The sequence below is a fragment of the Gadus morhua genome, chromosome 17, assembly GCF_902167405.1.
Source record: "Gadus morhua chromosome 17, gadMor3.0, whole genome shotgun sequence".
In the NCBI taxonomy this organism is placed as follows: domain Eukaryota; kingdom Metazoa; phylum Chordata; class Actinopteri; order Gadiformes; family Gadidae; genus Gadus; species Gadus morhua.
The window spans coordinates 21340471-21362864 of record NC_044064.1 but is presented as its reverse complement, the minus strand read 5'-3'; the positions used below and the strand labels follow the sequence as shown (position 1 = coordinate 21362864).

Below are 22394 nucleotides of genomic sequence, written 5' to 3'. Positions count from 1 at the left end.
CCTGGCCCTCCCACCTCTGTCCCTTAACCTAACCCCAGGTTTTCCTCCCCCCTCTACTATCACACCTGGCCTTCAACCACCCTCACAACTAGAGGGACCCCCCCCCACCCCAACGCCTCCCAGCACCTAGACTACACCCACTGCTGGTCCAACACCACCCAACGCCTCCCAGCACATAGACTACACCCACTGCTGGTCCAACACCAACACCACCCAATGCCTCCCAGCCCCTAGACTACACCCACTGCTGGTCCAACACCACCCGACGCCTCCCAGCACCTAGACTACACCCACTGCTGGTCCAACACCACCCAACGCCTCCCAGCACCTAGACTACACCCACTGCTGGTCCTCCACCAACACCACCCACCACAGCGGACCTCAGTCCTCACCAACCCATCGATACAACAGCAATTACTAGTAACTCACCCATATCAGGAATGTCCGCACTCAACCACGCCCCCCCCCCCATTTAGTCACTAGGCCTAATGGCCTCTCACTGGGACAGCGCCAGCCCCCCCGTCGTCCACCAGGGGGCGCCTGTACCTTTGGTTTCTCCACCACTCTCCCGACTAGCAGAACCTGCTCCTGGAAACAGCAAGCAGAGTCACCAATCACTAATCACTACTAATCGCAAAAAAATGTATTTCTTTTGATCATAGTTTTTTTTGTTTTAAGGTTGCAAAAGTTACAGGTTGATCTTTAGTTGCTTATGCCCGTGCCTATTTTCCGTTGCACCACCAGATGGGGTCAATGGACTGATCCTATATCCCTAACCTAACCCTAACCCTCACCTTAACCCTCAACCTCACCCTCACCCTAACCCTCACCCTCACCCTCACCCTCACCCTTACCTGCGAGTGTTACCTTACCTAGCCTCTGAAGAAGTTGTTGTACAACCAAACGTCAGGTACCTCTCTTTATACCTTTTTTATTTATTTGATCATCCCTAGTTTTTCAAAGGGCAATCCTTTTACGCCATTAGGGTTATTATTACTTTTATTCATTTTATTATAGGGTTACTTTTTTAAGTAAGTAAAAAATACCTTCGCCAGGCCGAGTTGTTTAATGTTTTTATCTTTTTATTCCTTTTAGTTTCCTTCGGTAAGCTCTTACCTGGGGAGTTTTAAGTAGGGCATGTGAACCAGCTCCCAGGAGACCTCCAGAACACAGCAGAGCCACAGAAGAACTCTTCCCTGTTGGTTGGAGAAGCCAATCACGGGCCCCCACTGAGCCCCAGCAGGTCTCAGGAAAAGGGCCCCCGGACTATCACCACCTGGGGGACACAAACGGAGTCAGAGACTCACCAATCCATACTAAGGACTCTCCACTCACCACCCCCCATTGCTGTGGGGGGAGCCCACTTCTACCCCCCCTGGTTCAACCTGTTTTTATCACCAGATCCACTGTTCTCTTCTGCTTTTACTCATCTGATTGTTTTTAACCCTTTTTATTTTGCTCTTGACTGGCATTCTATTCTTGTTTGGTCACCATGTTGCACCAGGGATCTAGATTTGTGCCCCTGTCGCACTCTAGTGGAGACAGGGACACACACACACACACTCTCTCTCTCTCTCTCTCTCTCTCTCTCTCTCTCTCTCTCTCTCTCTCTCTGTCTCTCTCTCTCTCTCTCTCTCTCTCTCTCTCTCTCTCTCTCTCTCTCTCTCTCTCTCTCTCTCTCTCTCCCTCTCTCTCTCTCTCTCTCTCTCTCTCTCTCTCTCTCTCTCTCTCTCTCTCTGTCTCCCTCCCTCTCTCTCTCTCTCTCTCTCTCTCCCTCTCTCTCTCTCTCTCTCTCTCTCTCTCTCTCTCTCTCTCACTCTCTCTCTCTCTCTCTCTCTCTCTCTCTCTCTCTCTCTCTCTCTCTCTCTCTCTCTCTCTCTCTCCCCCTCTCTCTCTCTGTCTCTCTCTCTCTCTCTCTCTCTCTCTCTCTCTCTCTCTCTCTCTCTCTCTCTCTCTCTCCCCCTCTCTCTCTCTCTCTCTCTCTCTCTCTCTCTCTCTCTCTCTCTCTTATACTACTATATTCAGTGTGTCTTCAATCATCCTCTTGAACTTCTCAATATGTTATATATACATGGTTGGAGGTCCTCCACACCCCCCCTGAGAAGAGGGAGACCCCCCCCCACCCATCTACGAGGCTAGACACACACACACACACACCGAACACACACACACAAACACACACACACACACACACACAGTCTTAGCGTGTCAAGATGTAACCCCCGTCATGGCCCCCCCAGCGTCTAACATAGCGCTGTTTGACTCAACATGGCCGCTCTGACGGCTGCAGACTCAAACGCTTCACTCTGTTTCTACTGGTTTAAGCCTGCGCCCCTGGAAGACGGTTAACTATTTTAAACATTAGCATCGTTCATTTTTGTTATTTAACACCCACACAAACACACACACACGCGCACGCACACGCACACACACACACACACACACACACACACACACACGCACAGTTCTGTGAAGTCATTCAGTCACTGCGGTGAAAGGATGAATTAGGTTGTACAAACCTACCTTGAAGGAACCTTTCATTATGTGTTCATTCAGTGGGGTTGGGTTGGTGTTGGGTCTCTTTCTCTTTACGCCTGGTAATCTAAAACTGGAGGGAGAGAGGGAGACGGGGGGGGGGGGAGAGAGGGAGACGGGGGGGAGAGGGAGACGGGGGGGAGGGAGGAGAGTGAGACGGGGGGAGGGAGGGGGAGACGGGGAGGAGAGGGAGACGAGGAGGGAGGGGGAGACGAGGAGAGAGAGAGAGACAGAGAGAGAGTGTCCGGCCGTCTGTCTGTGGTTTCTTTCTACAACTGACAAAGAGACACTGAGGCCCCCCCCCCCAACCAAAACCCAGGGAGGAGGTCCCAGAATAAAATCGGAATAACATTTATTGTTTTATTTATAATTTCTGATTAATATATTATTATTCTTAAGGCACTTATGGAAGCATTATTCAATAATAAAACAAGAATTCATCAGCTGAACACACGAGAACATTCAGTTGGATCCACTGAGTCGTTTATTACAATTATGCTTCATTAACAAAAAAGACAGAAAAATAGTCCCTTACATGTACACAATAAACACGAGGACTAAAACAATAGAAGCAGCAGACTTTACAAATCATCAACAGGTGAGCACGTATCTTTCATAACTGAACATGTTCTGTGACCGCTTGGTTCCCAACAGAACACAAAAAATCAAGATTCAGTTTAAAGTAATTTACAACATGCAACATTATCCCATAGACCTCTTGGTTATTATGAATAAAACATAACATCTGCTTTAAATCAGGTCGCAAATCAGGATTATGACAAAAATTTTGATATATGAGCCCTTAAGACTTATTACTGTATCCACCAGGACCATTACTGCCACAGAGACACTGAGTCATCAGTCCTCTCAGTGTGTGTGTGTGTGTGTGTGTGTGTGTGTGTGTGTGTGTGTGTGTGTGTGTGTGTGTGTGTGTGTGTGTGTGTGTGTGTGTGTGCGTCGGAGGGGCGGCACTTTTCTTTTTTGAGTCCCCCCCATTTTTTCTACAACTGAGGGGCGGAGTCGGAGGGGGCCCAACCGACAGAGACGCTGAGGACCCAACTGAGGGAGAACGGCCCCCCAGAACTGGGAGGATCCTGCTCCCACGCTCTCTTTCTACAACCGACACAGAGACACTGTGGCCCCCACTAGGGCTCCCCCTGGGGTCCGCCTCCACCCCCAGACCCCGAGCCCCGGGAGGAGGTCCTCCTGGGTGAAGGAGGACCAGAAGGTGTGGAGGTGTGTCAGTGTGTCTGAGGACCCTCCTCCACCTGGGGACACTCTGTAGAAGGACAGAGAGCCAGCAGGCCGGTCCAGATACACTCCTACTTTGGTGGAGCCAGCGGCGGGGAGAGGGAGGGCTGTCTCTGTACCGTTGTACCAGGCATAGTAACTATCATCAGAACAATAAAGACTCCAGGACTTGTTGTTCTCTCCAAGCTCACTGTCATCAGCCAGTCCTCTCCTTGTGATTCCTCTGTATGTCACTCCTATAACAACCACTCCTTCCCTCTCTACCTCCCAGTAACAGCGGCCAGTCAGAGCCTCTCTACCCAACACCTGGGGCCGGGAGTCAAATCTGTCTGGGTGATCCGGATACAACTGGTCCTCTCTAACCCGCGTCACCTTCCTGTTGTCCTCAGACAGAGAGAGTCGTCTGAAGGCCGTGTTGGGGTCCAGTGTGAGGTCACAGGCATCTGAGGGAGAACCAGACATGATGAGCTGCTGAACCATTCTTCATCCTCTTCATCGTCATCATCACTAGTACTGTTCTCCTGCGCTCTGTGTACATATACATAGATATGAACACATACATACATATACATATGTACACATACATAGATACACACACCTCAACAATAACGTTATGAACACATCAACAACAATATTATGAAAACATCAACAACAATGTTATGAAAACATCAACAACAGTGTTATGAATACACTCATTCATCACTAGTACTGTTCTCCTGAACATGACATGGGGGGGGGGGGGGGGGGGGGGGGGGGGGGTCATGTGATGATAGTTACACTATTGCTACATCAACAACAAACATCTCTCCTTGGATCCAGGACTTACCAAAGACAAGCAGCTCAGCGCTGTGATTGGCCGTGCCAGCGCTGTTGCTCGCCATGCAGCAGACCGTGTTCACGCCGTACCTCCCACCTCTGACGAAGAGGAAGCCCCTCTCCACCCAGGCCTCTGATTGGTCGTCTGTGCTGTTCCTCTCCAGGGGCCTGCCGTTGTGGAGCCACTCTACTGTGGGCTCTGGCGTGCCGCCGGCGTGGCAGGTGTAGCGGGCCGTTTGGCCCACGGGCAACACGTGGGTAGAGGAGTGGAACTCTGTGATGCTGGGGGCCTCCTCCTCCTCCGTGTGCATCACTGAACCTGAAGAAACCAGGAGGAGAGGAGTGAACGTCTACAACACGGATCTAGAGATGCAGCGTCAGGCACTCCCTTCACTCTCTCCTAACACCTGTCCACTAGAGGGCGACCCAGGAGTTTCACACCGAGTATTCTCGCCTGCCATTTCAAACATGATTGAATAACACAGCAGTGTCTACAAAGATTTCCCAGGGAGATTAACGAGTCAGGGGCAGAGCTTGCAGAGAAGAAAGCAAAACCTTTAACCAGCTCCAATTGAACCCAACGAAAGCAATCGCAGAAAAATATGCTACGTAAACACTAGAGATGTGCAGACAGAGTAAGAGTTCATATTTTAAACTGTTTAAAATATGCAATGGATTTGTGGTTAATTAAATGTAACTTCTGACTATCAGCTATTTCTTGTATGCATCCTAATTATCTCTTACAAGTTTTGTATTGCATATCTTTTAAGGTGATTATAACCTGTTCAAAAGGTCCAACCATTTTCTTTTTTCTGTAAGCCTGAAAAGAAATGAATTGAATGAATTAACTCTAATTAATTTAATAACTCTCATAACTTCTATAAAACCCTCATTAGGGTTTTATAGAAAGCCCTAATGAGTTTAATATTAATTAGTATTAATACTAATTAATATTAATACAAATTCTTATAACAATTACAATTATTATGATTATTTACATTTACATTTAGGGCATTTAGCAGACGCTTTTATCAAAGGGACTTACAATAAGTACATTTGTCATAAGAAGGGAAACAATATATCACTGTCGGTTCAGTAAAGATGTTCATAGCACCAAGTGCAAGTTCTAACAATTGCCAGGCTACCCCATTCCCTGTGTATAGCAGTGATTGCAGCTACTACAGATGCTTCACAATTAAGTACTATGAATATATGCAATGTAGATTAAGTGCGTATAACAGTGTGTACATTAAGTCTCAGGACGTACAACAAACAATGGTAGCCGGAAGGGACTGGATGGCATTATAATTTTACTATAAGAATGAATTATTATGGTTTTTATTATTATTATTATTGTTGTTATTATTGTTATTATTATTGTTATGATTAACAATAATAATATCAATAATAATAATAATATAATTTTTACTTCCATTGTTATTTTTATTTTAATCAGGATGATATGATTTAGACTCACTGAACTGCAGGGAGATTAAGAGAATACTCAGCAGTCCGAATATCAGCAAGACAATGTTGCAGGACTTTAGGGCTGTTCAGGAATAGGACACACACACACACACACACACACACACACACACACACACACACACACAAACACACACACACACACACACACACACACACACACACACACACACACACACACACACACACACACACACACACACACACACACACACAGTTATGTACACAGGGATATATTCATACTGCATTACTGTCATTCACAGTCCAGACACTCTTCCTACGGTCTGCAGAATCCTTCCCCATCTAGAAGAAACATCAGAAGTACTGTAGCTCTCGTGTTGAATTATGAACACACTTAAGCAGAACAACTGGTCTCCAGCATGCTTGTTATTATTCCCTGATTATTGACATGACCACGCATACAGTTAAACAGTAATACATTCATACACACAGTTATACAGTAACACATAAACATAATACATACAAATATTTATTTGAGTGGTTTATTTATTTTAAATGCTCTAAAAAGGTCACCTACCAAATCTTCTGTGGCTGGTCTTCCTCTGGTCCAAAGACTTGCCCTCAGGTTCCATAGTGAGTCCAGGGTCCGATTCAGAGACATTGTCCATGGCTCCTCTCTGACAGCTTCAAGGGCTTCTGCTCTCAGCCTTCAGCCCTGCTATATTAGCTGGAAAAACGGTGTCACATGTTTTAACTCTGACCAATCATTGGCTTGCAATGATTGGTCAACACAAACACAAACACACACACCACACAGACAAGCTGAATGTCAGAAGATTATTTGTCTTGCATGCACTTTAGACTTCATACAAGGCTTTGCTTATTTATACAAGGCTATATTTATTTAGGCTTTATTTGTCTGCATAAATGCCTTGCTTAAATGTAACTGATTTGTGCCTTGAGAAAATATTCTCATTGGTTTTGCTTGAAGAATACAATATTCTGGGGTTTGATTCTTAATTACTTTACCTGTCACAGCAGCAACCATTAAAATAACGTTCATGTAATGTCTTTGCAGCAAAAAAAATTAAGTTGTTCAGTGCCTGTCGTGCTGGACTCGAATTGACATCATTTATTAATTCATCTACTTCACAGCAGTTAGCTTCCCACTGTAGTTGCCCGCTAAAGCTGCTAGCACACCGCCGCGCGGCAGCGGCCCTGATAACCGCCTCGCTGCCGGAGGGTTCACGCGGCGGTGGGAAGGGCCAGGCTGTCAGGGTGTGGGTGTCTCCCTGTGTTTTTCCCTCCTGTGTTGATTACTGTTCCCTCCCCTAATGTGTCTCAGCTGTTCCTCGTTGTGTTTGTTATTTAAGCCCTCGTCTTTCCTTTGTTCGGTGTGCTGTCATTGTGGTTTGTGTGTGGTTTGCTGTGGTTAGTGTTGGTTGTAGTCCTGCGTGTTCCGTGTTCATTGTTCCCTTTCGAGTTCCCTGTTGTCTCCCGAGTTCCGAGTTGTCTCCCGAGTTCCCCGATACCTGTGCCTTAGCCTTTAGGCCTGAATAAAGTGCCGTTTACCCTCAATACTGTCTGCGTTTGGGTCCTACCTACCTGCCTGCACCCCCGCCTCCCCTTAACAGAATGACAGCACCGTCACGATGGGACCCAGCGGACGCGCAATTTGACCGTAAGTTGGAGGATTTGATAGCCAAAATAAATAAGACAATGGACCCAGCGGACGATCAAGTTAGCCGTGAGTGGGAGGATTTATTTATTATGAAGGCAATAGATCGCTGGGAGAGTTTGGGGTACCACCCGGTTCCTCCTGGCACTCCAGCTCCCGCACTGACTCCGGTCCCCGAGCCCTGTCCGGTTCCTGAGCCCGCTCCTCGCCTTCCAGAGGGGGACCGGCCTCTTCGCCTGCTTGAGGTGGTCCGCCCTCCGCTCCTGCCTGAGGGGGCCCGCCCCCTGCTCCTTCCAGAGGGGGACCGGCCTCCGCTTCTACCAGAGGGGACCCGCCCTCTGCCTGGCCTTCTACAAGAGGGGACCCGCCCTCTACCCTGTCCACCAGAGGGGACCCGCCCTCTACCTGGCCTGCCTCCTGAGGGGACCCGCCCTCTACCTGGCCTGCCTCCTGAGGGGACCCGCCCTCTGCCTGGCCTTCTACAAGAGGGGACCCGCCCTCTACCCTGTCCTCCTGAGGAGACCCGCCCTCTACCTGGCCTGCCTCCTGAGGGGACCCGCCCTCTACCTGGCCTGCCTCCTGAGGGGACCCGCCCTCTACCTGGCCTTCCTCTTAAGGGGACCCGCCCTCTACCTCGCCTTCGCCGGCCTCCTGAAGGGTTCCGCCTTCACCGCTGCCGGTCTTCTGAGGGGGTTCTGTGCCACTGCAGGTCTCCTGAGGGACTGAGCCCTCATCGTCCTTGCCGCCGGCCTCCTGAAGGGTTCCGCCTTCACTCTGCCTCTGCTTGCCGTCCGCCTGAGGCTCCCTGCCATGCCCTGGGGTAGTTTTCTGGACGCCCGCCTGACGTCCCTCGGCTCTGCCGCAGTCCATTTTTTTTTGATTCCCCCCTCCTGGCGCCCCTCCACCCACCCGTTTTGGGTTTGACTTTCTTTGTTTTTTGTTTGTCGTGGGTCGCCTGGGAGTCGACCCTTAAGGGGGGGGTACTGTCAGGGTGTGGGTGTCTCCCTGTGTTTTTCCCTCCTGTGTTGATTACTGTTCCCTCCCCTAATGTGTCTCAGCTGTTCCTCGTTGTGTTTGTTATTTAAGCCCTCGTCTTTCCTTTGTTCGGTGTGCTGTCATTGTGGTTTGTGTGTGGTTTGCTGTGGTTAGTGTTGGTTGTAGTCCTGCGTGTTCCGAGTTCCTTGTTCCCTTTCGAGTTCCCTGTTGTCTCCCGAGTTCCCCGATACCTGTGCCTTAGCCTTTAGGCCTGAATAAAGTGCCGTTTACCCTCAATACCGTCTGCGTTTGGGTCCTACCTACCTGCCTGCACCCCCGCCTCCCCTTAACACAGGCGTTCTTAAAGCAGCTGCTATTGCTGCCGCTGCCGGGCGGCTGGCGCCGAAAGTTTCAGCGCAGGAAAAGATGAGCGGTAGGGCAAAAATCTGTGCGTGTTCACGTGCGCGGCAACCGCTTCCTGGTCCAACAACAGACCAGTTATTCATTAACTCACCTGGACCAGAGCTCTACTGGTAACAAACCACTGTCTGGACCAGAGCTCTACTGGTAACAAACCACTGTCTGGACCGGAGCTCTACTGGTCACAAACCACTGTCTGGACCAGAGCTCTACTGGTAACAGACCACTGTCTGGACCGGAGCTCTACTGGTAACAAACCACTGTCTGGACCGGAGCTCTACTGGTAACAAACCACTGTCTGGACCGGAGCTCTACTGGCAACAGACTACTGTCTGGACCAGAGCTCTACTGGTAACAAACCACTGTCTGGACCAGAGCTCTACTGGTAACAAACCACTGTCTGGACCGGAGCTCTATTGGTCACAAACCACTGTCTGGACCAGAGCTCTACTGGTAACAGACCACTGTCGGACCAGAGCTCTACTGGTAACAAACCACTGTCTGGACCAGAGCTCTACTGGTCACAAACCACTGTCTGGACCAGAGCTATACTGGTAACAGACCATTGTCTGGACCAGAGCTCTACTGGTAACAAACCATTGTCTGGACCAGAGCTCCACTGGTAACAGACCACTGTCTGGACCTGAGCTCTATTGGTAACAAACCACTGTCCAGACCAGAGCTCTACTGGTAACAAACCACTGTCTGGACCAGAGCTCTACTGGTAACAAACCACTGTCTGGACCAGAGCTCTACTGGTAACAAACCAGTGTCTGGACCAGAGCTCTACTGGTAACAAACCACTGTCTGGACCAGAGCTCTACTGGTAACAGACCACTGTCTGGACCAGAGCTCTACTGGTAACAAACCACTGTCTGGACCAGAGCTCTGACTTGACTTATAGCCGGTTAAAGTTAACTAGTTGATGCTATAGTTAGAGTCAAACACTGCCTGGTGTATGAATGGGTTTCACGATCACAGACAGTGCTATTGTGGTCAATTGTTTGAAGACATGGTGATTGTCTCAGTAGAAGTGATGGTCATTATGCTCATGCAAGTCACCTCTTTATGTTAACCCATGTGTGTGGTATAGGGATTTGTTTTATTTGATTATGCATGGCTCATCTTACACATGTAGCAAATTATGTATTTTTTAAATCAGTTGAATGAATAAATTCACAAGTTGATTTTAATCCCTGAGTACCTCACTGATCTACATTTGATGTACCTGTAATGTTTGAGATATATATTCTTGCCACCTATTTGAATGCCATTTAAATACGTTAGTACAAGGCCAATCACACACACACAGACAGACACAGACACAGACACAGACACACATGGAGCGATTGTTGACGGGGGGGGGGGGGGGGGGGGGGGGGGTATGGAGCGATTGTTGACGAGGGGGGGGGGGGGGGGGGTATGGAGCGATTTTTTCTTTTTTTCCCCAAGGGATAGCTCCGCTTCATCTTTCTACACTGATGATGCAATGATGCGCATGGGTAGCTATCTGACGTCCGCGACGGACAGTTACGTTGTCAGGTTTTTTTTTTTTATTTTTTTACTGGGCCTTTATTATAAATAATAAATTTGCGGGGCCCTACGCAACGTGCGTAGTGTGCGTATTGAAAGAACCGGTACTGTATCCTCCCTCCACACACTGATGAAGAGGTGATGGAGACTCCACTGTTGTGTGTGTGGTCATATCCTCCCTCCACACACTGATGGGCAAACTGGATGTTGGTTGTCCCGAGCTATATACTATACAGACTATATAGATATTGTAGCGGGCCAGTGGGTGTGGGGTTTCCACGCTACCAAGTTGAGTAGACAAATGACACAACTCCCAGAGCAGTTCCAAGCACAGAATGGTTAATTTACCTTGTAAATGAAACCAGGGTGGGAAAAGGGTCATCCACCTCTTATATGATCCAGTCCAACACTTTCCACCTCTCTCTCTCTCTCTCTCTCTCTCTCTCTCTCTCTCTCTCTCTCTCTCTCTCTCTTTCCGTTCTGTGCTTCCAGGCGATCACACAGATCCTGCCTGTCCTTTCCTAGCCCTAGCTTCCCTAGCTCCAGCTCCTCTTCCAACTCCAACTTCAACTCCCCAGTTGTCTGTTTGCTAGCCCTCTTAACCCCCAGCACCACCTATAACACCTCCCTGGCGTCTGCCACAATATATAGTGTGTGTATATATATATGAAATAAATGATTGTGACGTAATTGTTCGATTGGCCAATTTCATTTGATGCCTCAAATAGTGACTTAAATAGGCCTATTTTCTTTACGGTAAAAAAAATAGGGGTGTTTCTCAGTTTCATAAACATCCGGGGCTTAGCTTAGCCTAGACTGAAAATGAAACTGCCAAAATTATTTGTATGCTTTATTTTGCATGCAAATTGTTTCATAATGCTTTACCTAAATAAACAAAATACAGTTTATTATAGCTTTCCATAGCTGCCTGACTGCTGTGCTGCTCATCCCCAACATCTAAAGTTCCATTCAAGTTATTTCAGAGTAAAATGAATACAAGTGAGACAGACCTTACACACACATGGATCTGACTGGGGATAGGATAGGTTAATTCAATTAAGGTGGTAAACAGGTTATGTTTTTAAACTGTTTATTCTCTTGCCAGATAGACTATCTAGACTAGGCTACTTTTAAATATTTGTAATTTTATTTATTTTACCCAAAAATTATATTCGGGGCTAATATGATTCATGTACTTAACAATGTACATTGTTAAATGCATGAATAGGCTTGAATTTAAAAGTAACATGGATGTTTTATATTTTTAGAAAATGGATAATGTGAACATTGCCGAATAATATCATCATGTATATTAAATGTATTGCAGGAGTTTAGCTTGACATTAACCAAGTTAAAAGGACAATTAATGAACCGCACCAAACATGCAGAAGTCAATGTAGGATTTGAATAGACAGTATAAACAAAAACACCTGACAGAAGATTAATGCATACATTTGCAAAGGAAAGCAGAGGAAACCATTTTCCCAAATGAATCATTGCAAAATGTCCCAACCATTCAGAAGGCAGGTGAAGAGGTTTGTGTTAAAGCACTCCTCCCTGACCAGCTCTGTCCCTGACTCTAAACCCTGACTCTCAACCGTAACGCTGAACCCTCTGAGGGCAGGAAGACGCTTCTTCAGAGTAAAGGTTCAAGAAGACACTCCTTCAGAGTAAAGGTTCAAAAATATATTCGTATGCTTTATTATCAGAGGCGGACAGAGTACACAGCTTCCTTACTTGAGTAAAAGTACAGATACCCCTTGCTAAATTTTACTCAAGTACAAGTAAAAGTACTACAGTCAGATGCCTACTTGAGTAAAAGTACTGAAGTACTTGTTTTTAAAAGTACTTGAGTATGAAGAGTACAAGAGTATGTTTTCTAAATATTGCATTACTACTGCCACAGTGCTTACATTTATGTATAGAAACGTCCTAAATGGAGTTATGAAAAATGTTAACACCTTGGAGAGTGTAAAAGGAATTGAAAGTAAAATCAAGTAATTTTCATCTTTTTACCATGGCAATAGCACAATAGTATACAGTATAACAGTATACTCAAGAACATAAAAACAATTGCTCAGCTTACATAAATATGCAATATCAGAAAAGAAAATTCAGCTAACAATTCTATGTATGTGTGAGTCAGTGGCGTCGCTAGGCTGTTTTATTCGGGGCTAAAGCCCCGGATCTAATTTGATTAGCCCCGAATCTTTTTTGTTAAAAAAAGAAAGAAAAAAAATATTATTATTTATTTATTTATTTATTTATTTTTTTGCTGCATGCAGAGCCTGTGCCATATCCGCACGTCGCACATGCTCCCATTTGTTAGGACTCTTGCGTAGCTAACTGCTAGGAATTTCTGTTCTACTGCTCAAGATTTTAAGCCATGAATTGATGAACTTGCATTGAAGAAAATATGTCAGTTTTCTGTGGGCTGTAAATAGGCCAATCTATGAGGCTAAATAGCATGCCAATATTGATGACTGATTGTGTCACATGTCGAAGGATGAATGCTAACATGATTTGTTTCCAACTTTGACCTTAAGTTACAATTTAGCTAACTAGCTAGCTGCCCACCCTTTTCAATTCCAATGGTGGCTGTCATTTCATCACCAATGTTAAGTGTCATAAATAGTTAACACTGGTGCTGAGTCATGATTCCTAAAAAAGAAATACCCAAAACATGTGATGTGTTTTCAATTTGCAGAAAGTTTTGAAAAATCCAGGATGCCTGAGAGCCTTACTGCATTATACTCCATAATAGTTGTTTCTTTAGGAACCTGAATGTTGTCTTTTCCTTCACAGAAAAAAAAATATTTCCACTATAAAATGATGCAGACTATCTGCAGGCACAGATAGATGAATAAAAATCCACCAGAATGCAGGAAATTAAGTGTTTGACGCTTAAAAGTTTCTAGGGGAGCACCCCCATACCCCCCACCTATAATTTGTCCCCTAAAATGTTGAAATGAAACCTAGCCTATAGGGCTGTCATTTTTTCCAAAAATGAAATTCGAACGAATTTCGAATGTACGAATTCCCCCCCCCCCCCCCCCCCCATAGAACACGACAACAGTCTTGATTTTTTATGTTGCTCTTTTTATTTCTTGTGGAAATCACGTATTCCTACTGAATTCATAACAGCACAGGATAAAAACACATCTTTGATAACACATTTGTAAACACAACAAGAGGAATCTCCGACACACAAGTGCGGCTGTCTTTTACACATTAACAATAATTTGCGCGGCTGTACACTCTGTGCTGCTCCGCTCGGCAGTTGTTCCTCTGCTGCTACATTTCGGTGGTAAGCTAGCAGATATGTGCGCAAATTTGATGTTGTCGATAAGTAGGACAGCTCTCTTTTACAAAGACGACAAACGGCCTTGTCTTTGTTTGTGACTTTTCCACCCACGGTGTAAAAGCCAAAATGCTTCCATACGCTGCTTTTTAAATGTGATGGTGTCGGTATGGTCCGCTCAGCATTGTACTCCTCGCAATTCTCCATTTTTAATAGCAATTTTTTAATAGCTGTATCTCGGTTCGCGTTCTCTTCAGTTACGTTTTGTTTCAAAGCCCTCTTGGCCTATCTGTATCGAATGTTGATTCAACATTCGATACTAGAGGTGTCCGATATTATCGGCCCACCGATATTATCGGCCCGATATTAGCATAAAAATGTAATATCTGTCAATATCGGTATCGGATTTTCTTTGCCTTAAAACCGATTTTATTTTATTTTTTTATTTTTTTATAGCTCAAATAAATGTTTTCAAAATTGTGCAGTACAGTGCACATTGTAATTGACTCATATTTGTGCATTTATTCAATTAAGGTTATTGAGTTTTAGTTAAAGAAACATACTGCTATGTTGCATATAGTTGTTCAGGTACAATGCTTTATCATTTGTGAAGTCAAGTTTGCCCTATTTGTTGTGGGCATTGTCAAGATTATCTCAGGGAGAGTGTAATCCAAACTGTTGTCTGAGACCATTAAAAAAATAAAAATAAACATGGCACTTTTCCCTTAAATTAAGTTGAAGTATTTTTCTTATTTTGCACAGACAATGTTAACATTTGGAAAGCCTTGTTGCATTCAAGAATGCATCCAGTGGGGCATCACAATAACATTAAGCATGTTGTGTTAATTCCACAACAGGAGATATGTAATGTTACCTAAATTAGGTTTGAGGAAAAATAACCCAAATATCGACATCGGTATCGGCTGATATCGGAATCGAAAATTTAGAGTTGGACAATATCGCATATCGGATATCGGCAAAAAAGCCAATATCGGACATCCCTATTCGATACAGATAGCCAGGCCAAGAGGGTCGGCAACAGGTCAAACTGATATACAATTTTAGCGCGCCCTCTGCTGGATCGAAAGCAGACTACTTAAAATGGTCTGAAGTTCTTATGAGACGGCAGCACACGCAGTTCGAATGGAGAATTACACTTCGAATTCAAACTTTTCACCCCACCTTCGAACGAATATTCGAACTTCGAATAAAAAGTGACAGCCCTGCTAGCCTTTATGACCCTCTACGCAGGTTGTATACAATATATTCATAAATATGTTATTTTTACTTTTTGGATTAAAAAGAAGGCATGTCAGTAAACTCCATGTCGGCCCTTAGTGTGATTAGTGGCCCTTTGTGAAAATGAGTTTGACACCCCTGATATAGGTAATGTAAGGTCTGTCTCACTTGTATTCATTTTACTCTTAAATAACTTGAATGGAACTTTAGATGTCTGGGGATAAGCAGCAGTCAGGTAGCTATTCAATGCAATTACCTGCCTATTTTTTTTATTTAGGTAAAGCATTATGAAAATAAATGTGCATGCGCAATAAAGTATACAACAAAATTTGCCTGTCCTATTCCCTCTTGGGCTAAGCCCCGGATGTTTCAGAAACCTAGCAACGCCCCTGGTGTGAGTTTCTCCGTTTTTTTATCAATCAAATCAACAATCGTCTCTCATCTAATTCTGACCATGGAGTTGGCTTTGGCGGAAAGCAAAGGTGATTGCTGATATTGCTGGAATCACGTTTGAGAGGGAAACAACAAATTGAGGGTTTCCGTGATTTTTCTTTTTAAGGGTCCAAGCCAACAGGTTGGATCCCTATTGTTTTTTCTCCTTTTATTTTTTATTTTTCAGAAGGAGTAACGGGTACTCACGGTTATGGATAGAAATGTAACGGAGTAAAGAGTATAATATTTGCCTCTCAAATGTACTTGAGTAAAGTCATGAGTACTACCAAAAAATGATACTCGAGTAGAGTACAGATCCCTCAAAATTGTACTTAAGTACTGTACTCAAGTAAATGTACTCCGTTACTGTCCGACTCTGTTTATTATGCATGCAAATTTCTTCATAATGCTTTACCTAAATTAACAAAATACGCGGTTCATTATAGCTTTAAATAGCTACCTGACTGCTGTGTGCTTTCAAGTTATTTCAGAGTAAAATAAATACAAGTGAGACAGACCATACACAAACACACACACACACACACACACACACAGACATACAAACACACACACAGACACACACATGGATCTGACTGGGGATAGGACGAGTTAATTCACTTGAGGTGGTAAACAGGTTATGTTTTTTAAACTGTTTATTTACTTGCCAGAAGGACTATCTAGACTAGGCTACTTATTATATATATTTTTTTTTTACCCAAAAATTATATTCAGGGCTAATCCAATAATATCCGGGGCTTTGGCCCCGAATAAAATGGCATAGTGATGCCACTGGTCAATGCATTGTGTGTGTGTGTTTGTGTTTGTGTGTGTGTGTGTGTTTGTGTGTGTGTGTGTGTGTGTGTGTGTGTGTGTGTGTGTGTGTGTGTGTGTGTGTGTGTGTCTGTGTGTGTACCAGTATCCACTATAAGCGGGTAGGTAACTTGGAGGCAGGCTGTCCGGCCCCCCCAATTAGAAGCAATGCATGGTAATGGTATATTCTTTAGTATTAATTAATTGGCTGAATTAGATTTGACATTTCGTTGGACAGCAAACGAACAGCTCCGTCCGATAGTGGGTCTGGACTTCCACCAACATTTCATCATTCATTTTCTTCCATTTTGATTGGGTGGGCATGGGGCACATTTGGGTGGGCTGAGCCCCCCCTTGCCCCTGGCTGCCGCCGGCCCTGCTAAAGACCTGACCCCAGCCCCTATGGACCCCCGGTGGGGGGCCCGGAGCCTCGCCGACCCAGCCACTACACCTTGGGGACCAGGACTCCGGAGCTGGCCCTCCCGCTGGGCCTGGACGTGAGTCTCTTCTGACCAGGTCGCTGCTTTTACCGCGTTCTCCGAGTCTGCTTCATCCCGTCGTGTGCTGCGTGCGGAACGCGTCCGTCGGCCCAGGGGCGTTTTGAGGCGTTGTACGCGCCTTGTTTTCACGGGTCCGTGCCGTACGTCAACTAGCTCCATTTAGACTTTTCTTTCACTTTCTTCCAACTCCAGTTTAGAATCAGTAGGGAACGTGTCGCACGCGAGTTGATGAATGCGTTCAGAGTGTCCACTAGACCACTAGATATCAACTAGACTACACCCACTGCTGGTCCTCCACCAACACCACCCACCACAGCGGACCTCAGTCCTCACCAACCCATTCATAGTAACTCACCCATATCAGGATGTCTGCCCTCGACCACGCCCCCAGCAGATCCATTACCCAACGTGTATTGATCCCTAGCTCACCTGACATAGTCCAATGGTGCCCACTGACCCCAGCCTCTCCCCCTCCTCTCCCCCTCTCCACCTCCTTCCTTTTGTTCTAGACCATCAAATGTAGATCAACCCAGGACCCCCCCCCCCCCCACTGAACCATTGGTACCCCCCTATCCTAACGGGAAAGCCTCCCTGTGGGCTCTGGCCATTAGGAAGCCTCTTATCATTATGGGGGATTCTAACATCGCCCCCACCCCCACATTTAAACGGTCGGGGGTTCAGGCCCACAGTTTCCCGGGAGCGACCCTCAGACACCTCACTGCGGTCCTGCTTGGATTCCCCTCCCCCAGGCCTGGCATCAGACCGGTGGTTTTTAGGTAGACATAAACAACGGTCTTAGGGAACAAACAGCCGTTACCGTTATCAAAGACATCGACGACGCGTTGGAACAGCCAGAGCTGAAGTCCCTCAGGCCCGTCTCGTCATTCCTCTCCTCTCTGTTTCCATCGAGCTATCCCTTCACCAGCTCCACTGCACTGAGGCCTCCAGCAGCTTTGTGAGAGACAGCATAGAGGAGGTGGACCCCCGATGCGGTCACCTTAAACAACGGTCGCTCCTTCAACTCCAGACGACCCAGGACAGCGTCCATTGGGCTCCGGGGACGGGGGTTAGGGCTATGCTACCCATAACCCTAACCCTTACCCTCTTATTCATTGGAGGCTTCTTTTATGTGAAAGAATGGTATGGATGTGTGAATGGTTTTACTATGTCTTATTTATCTTTTTTTATATTCCTTTGATCTATTATGCACTTATCTTTACCCTGTGTGTTTTTAATACTTCTTGCATGCTTTTACCATGTTTTTTATATATATATATATATATATATATATATATATATATATACATATATATATATGTATATGTGTGTGCAATTTTAGGGTTCTTGCATTTTTCACCCATGAATTCACTGAGATTGCAGTGTGCTCCTTTTATTCCTATATTTTATATAAATGTGCATGATTTACTATTAATGAGAGGATGTGTATGGACGGGTCTGGATGCGTGGATACATGCGTGTGTGTGTGTGTGTGTGTGTGTGTGTGTGTGTGTGTGTGTGTCTCTCTCTATACATATGTTTACACATATATATATATATATTTATGTGTATATACTTCTATGCGTGTGTGTGCGGGCGGGGTCCTCAGATCCCCCCTTTTATTTACTCTGATGTACTTTTCATCCTTTCCAATAGAAGTGTGTTTCTATGGGCCCGTTGGCTGTGTCACCGTCAGCAGTTACCAGGGACCGTCCTGCCGTCGCCTCTACCCACCACGGGACCACCACCCTCTCCGGCTACCCACCACGGGACCACCACCGTCACCGTCAGCAGGTCAGAGCCCCCTCACAGCTTCACCCTTTTGAAATAGATCTATCTTTATTGAAGTGTATTCACCCTGGAGGCCTACCTACACCAATCGCACCAAGACCACACAGCCACACTACCACACACACAACAGACGCACGCTACCTCCCACACCTACATCCCTTTATAGACCCCCCAGCCTTCTGTATAGACTAGAGATGCGCGGTTGGTGGTTGCAACCGCGGACTCCGCGGTTAAACCGCGGATCGGGCGGGTGACGTGACAAAAAATAATATTTTAATTAAATTCGGGCGGTTGGCGGTTTAACCAACGAAATTCAAAAATATATACACATTGTTAAATGTCGTTACCTACTTCCAAGCACATTTTGAAATAATCCATTTCTTATCAGGCAGTAAATTGGTCTCTCTGTCTCTATCACACACACACACACACACACACACACACACACACACACACACACACACACACACACACACACACACACACACACACACACTAACGGAAGCAAAAAAGTTTAAATTAAGTGACGATCCGTCCCATGTCTCGTCTCCACAAACCTGCAAGTTATGAGACAGCTGTCAGTATTGGAAGAAGCTTTAACGTCTCGTAGATGAAACTGCCTGGGTTATTTTGTTTCGTATAAGTTAGGCTGACCAAACGTCCTCTTTTCCCCGGACATGTCCACTTTTTACGTCCCGTCCGGGGCGTCCGGGTTTTTTTTATTAATTGATGATAATGTCCGGTTTTCGGACATTATCTCGTCGCATATTTGTTTTTGCCTCGTCGCATATTTGTGTTTCTGGGTCTTTCACATAACCTACTAGTTATTACCATTGTATATGTCTATGGTTATTACAGCCTTCCAAGTTCTGGAAATGATATCTCCCTTACGTTCCACCTTCTTGCGCGAGCTGACTCTAGAGAGAGTCTGTCATTGGGCGACCGATCTCAGGGTTGCCAGAGCCACGATAATTATCCTCCAAATACGACCAATTTGAGCCTTTGGTACGTTACTTTGCCATTTCCAATCTGGCAACATTGAGCACCTTGCCGCTTCCACTCTGTTTACAACAGCACATTACATCTGCAGCCATGCCTAAACGTAAATGTAAGTTGACGGACGAACTAAAGAAAAAATACCCATGTTTTCGCCTCGGCCGTGATGCTTCGCCCCCCCCCACCCCGCGACGAAGTGTCCTCTTTTTCACAAACTCAAATCTGGTCACCCTAGTATAAGTTATATTTTAAAACAGCATTGTAGCCTACCACTCGTGGAATATGGAATTTCAAAGAGATGATGGAGTGATTTGACTCAGAAGTGACATCAGGCATTGGCAGCGCGAGATGTGCAGAACAAGTTAAACTTCTAGCTCAGTAACATCAACACCTAAGAAAGAAGGTAAGAAAAATAGTCGGAAAACTTTGATTTGCAAGGCAAGCAGGCAAGTGTTGGGCTTGTTACAGTAGCCTATATAGCCTTCAATGCGGTGAAATTTCGGAATTAATAGGCTCGAGTCGGCGTTTCCTTAAAAGGCTATCTTTCATTTTGCAAAAAAAACAACACAGTAGGCTATATTACCATACTAAAATGGTGTACCAAATTGCGTTTTATTACAATGATAAAAAGGTGTAGGCCTACTAGCCTATGGTAAGGTCAGGTTTGCCGATGTGCTTGGCTATTTTAAAGTTTCTCCCTGTGCATCGATCGGAGACAGACGTCACTTCACTGATAATATTCTGGGGATAGGCTACAACATAGCCAATAGGCTTTCATACTAGGGACTTTATCCTTTCTAGCCTCGCGTCAGATGCGCATATACCTAAAAACAACAGGCGGATGGCGGGCGGGTGCGGTTTTGAAAATTGGTCAAAAAAATTGTTGCGGATGGATGGCGGGCGGATCAAGCGTTTTGTGATGCGGTTGCGGATGAAATAATAGCCCATCCGCGCATCTCTAGTATAGACCCCCACACACCCACCATCACCACAATAGACCCACACACACATATCAAACCACAGAACACACCAGACCCACACCAACACACCCACACACACAACCACTCAGACCACAAAGACCACCTCCACCATCCACCCGTCCACTCCTCCCACCACCACCAACACACACCCGGTACATTGCACCAGATGGCCCAACCCGTGGAAAAGACAAAGTATATTTTAAAATACTCCAGGCCCTGCACCACAGGGACACAGCGGACAGAGCGGTGTCCTCCGGGAACTCCCCAGGGGGATGTCACGACAGGTCCACAAATTATCCCACTTCATCAAACCCATCACCCACAGACACCACATTACAAAGAAAGAATGACAACACCAACACCTGGATGCACAATGACACGTTGATCCTAAAAGAACACTACACACACACAATAGACCAACTCACACAAACACCCCAGCCCACCAACACACTCTCACTTAAGACCGCTACCAACTGGGCGCACAAGAGATTGGGACACAGACCATTACCCACCACCTTACATCAACTAGAACACACACTACTCCATACACCGTCCGCCCCTCACTCACCACTCATCACCAACCCACACCCCCTCAACCTACTCCCCCCCTCCCCCATACCGACCAGTCCCCATACCACCCCACCTCGAGCCTGGACCTTCCCCTCACCGACACCTCCACAGCCCTCACTCAGCCACACAGACCCCCCCCCCCCCTCCCTCCCTCTGCCTCCCCAACCAGCACCCACACACACCCTAGATCACTCTATTCAGGCCCATGCCCCACACTGACGGAACTCACAACTATACACACAACCAGAAACACAACAGACCGGCCCTCCCCCTCCCTCAAGGATAAGGGGGAGGGGTAGGGCCCCCACCTTCCCTACCTGCAGCAGGAGCCAGGACCCCCACAGAGTCGCACCACACACCCTCCACACCACCTCAGATCAATTACCCCCCCCCAACTCAACCAACCCCCCCCCCACCCATCCCCACCCTCTCCCCCACTCCCCCCAGTCAGAAATCCTCTCACCAGATGAACCTCCACCTCAGAGGACCGAGCAACAACCAACACACCACCATACACCACCCTCTCTCCAGAGTCCCCCCTCACTCCATCCAGACACTTGCATCCAACCTCTCCCACTCCCAACCCCCGCAAGGAGACAATCATCCACCTAGACGCACAGGTCAATCATACCCATAACTCCCCACCAGATTCCACCACACCCCACACACCAACACCCAGCAGACCCCTCCTTAGATCACACACACGCACCAACCTCATTGTGGACCTTGTTGACTCCATCTCACTAAAATCCATTCCCCCCCCCCCCCCCCCCCCCCTCCCTCATAGGTGTCACCAGTGTCCTGGCGAAAAATCTAAGAGCAATGATGAACACTGTTAAAAAAACCACTGTAATTTTACAGTAAATTACTGGCTATAAATTGCATTACTTTCACAGTACTGTTACAGTAATTAACTGTACATAGTTTCACAGTAATTTACAGTAAATAGTTCACAGTAATTAACTGTACATATTTTCACAGTAATTTACATTAAATAGTTCAGAGTAATTAGTTCTATTTTCATAGTAATTTGCATTAAATAGTTCACAGTAATTTGTTCTATTTTTACAGTAATTTACAGTAAAAAGTTCACAGCAATTTGTTCTATTTTCACAGTAATTTAC

General features: G+C 45.9%; 1 long non-coding RNA gene and 1 pseudogene across 1 annotated transcript; both read right to left on the bottom strand.

Annotated features, from left to right (window-relative positions):
* Positions 1 to 3256: 3256 nt before the first annotated feature.
* LOC115529300 (NACHT, LRR and PYD domains-containing protein 3-like) overlaps positions 3257 to 22394 on the bottom strand; it is a 32640-nt pseudogene continuing 13502 nt past the window's right edge.
* Positions 4875 to 7092, bottom strand: LOC115529190 (uncharacterized). Its single transcript, XR_003973480.1, has 5 exons — positions 7078 to 7092; positions 6626 to 6775; positions 6080 to 6151; positions 5384 to 5422; positions 4875 to 4921 (listed from the first exon to the last, which is right to left on the bottom strand). It is a non-coding gene; the product is annotated as an uncharacterized LOC115529190 (long non-coding RNA).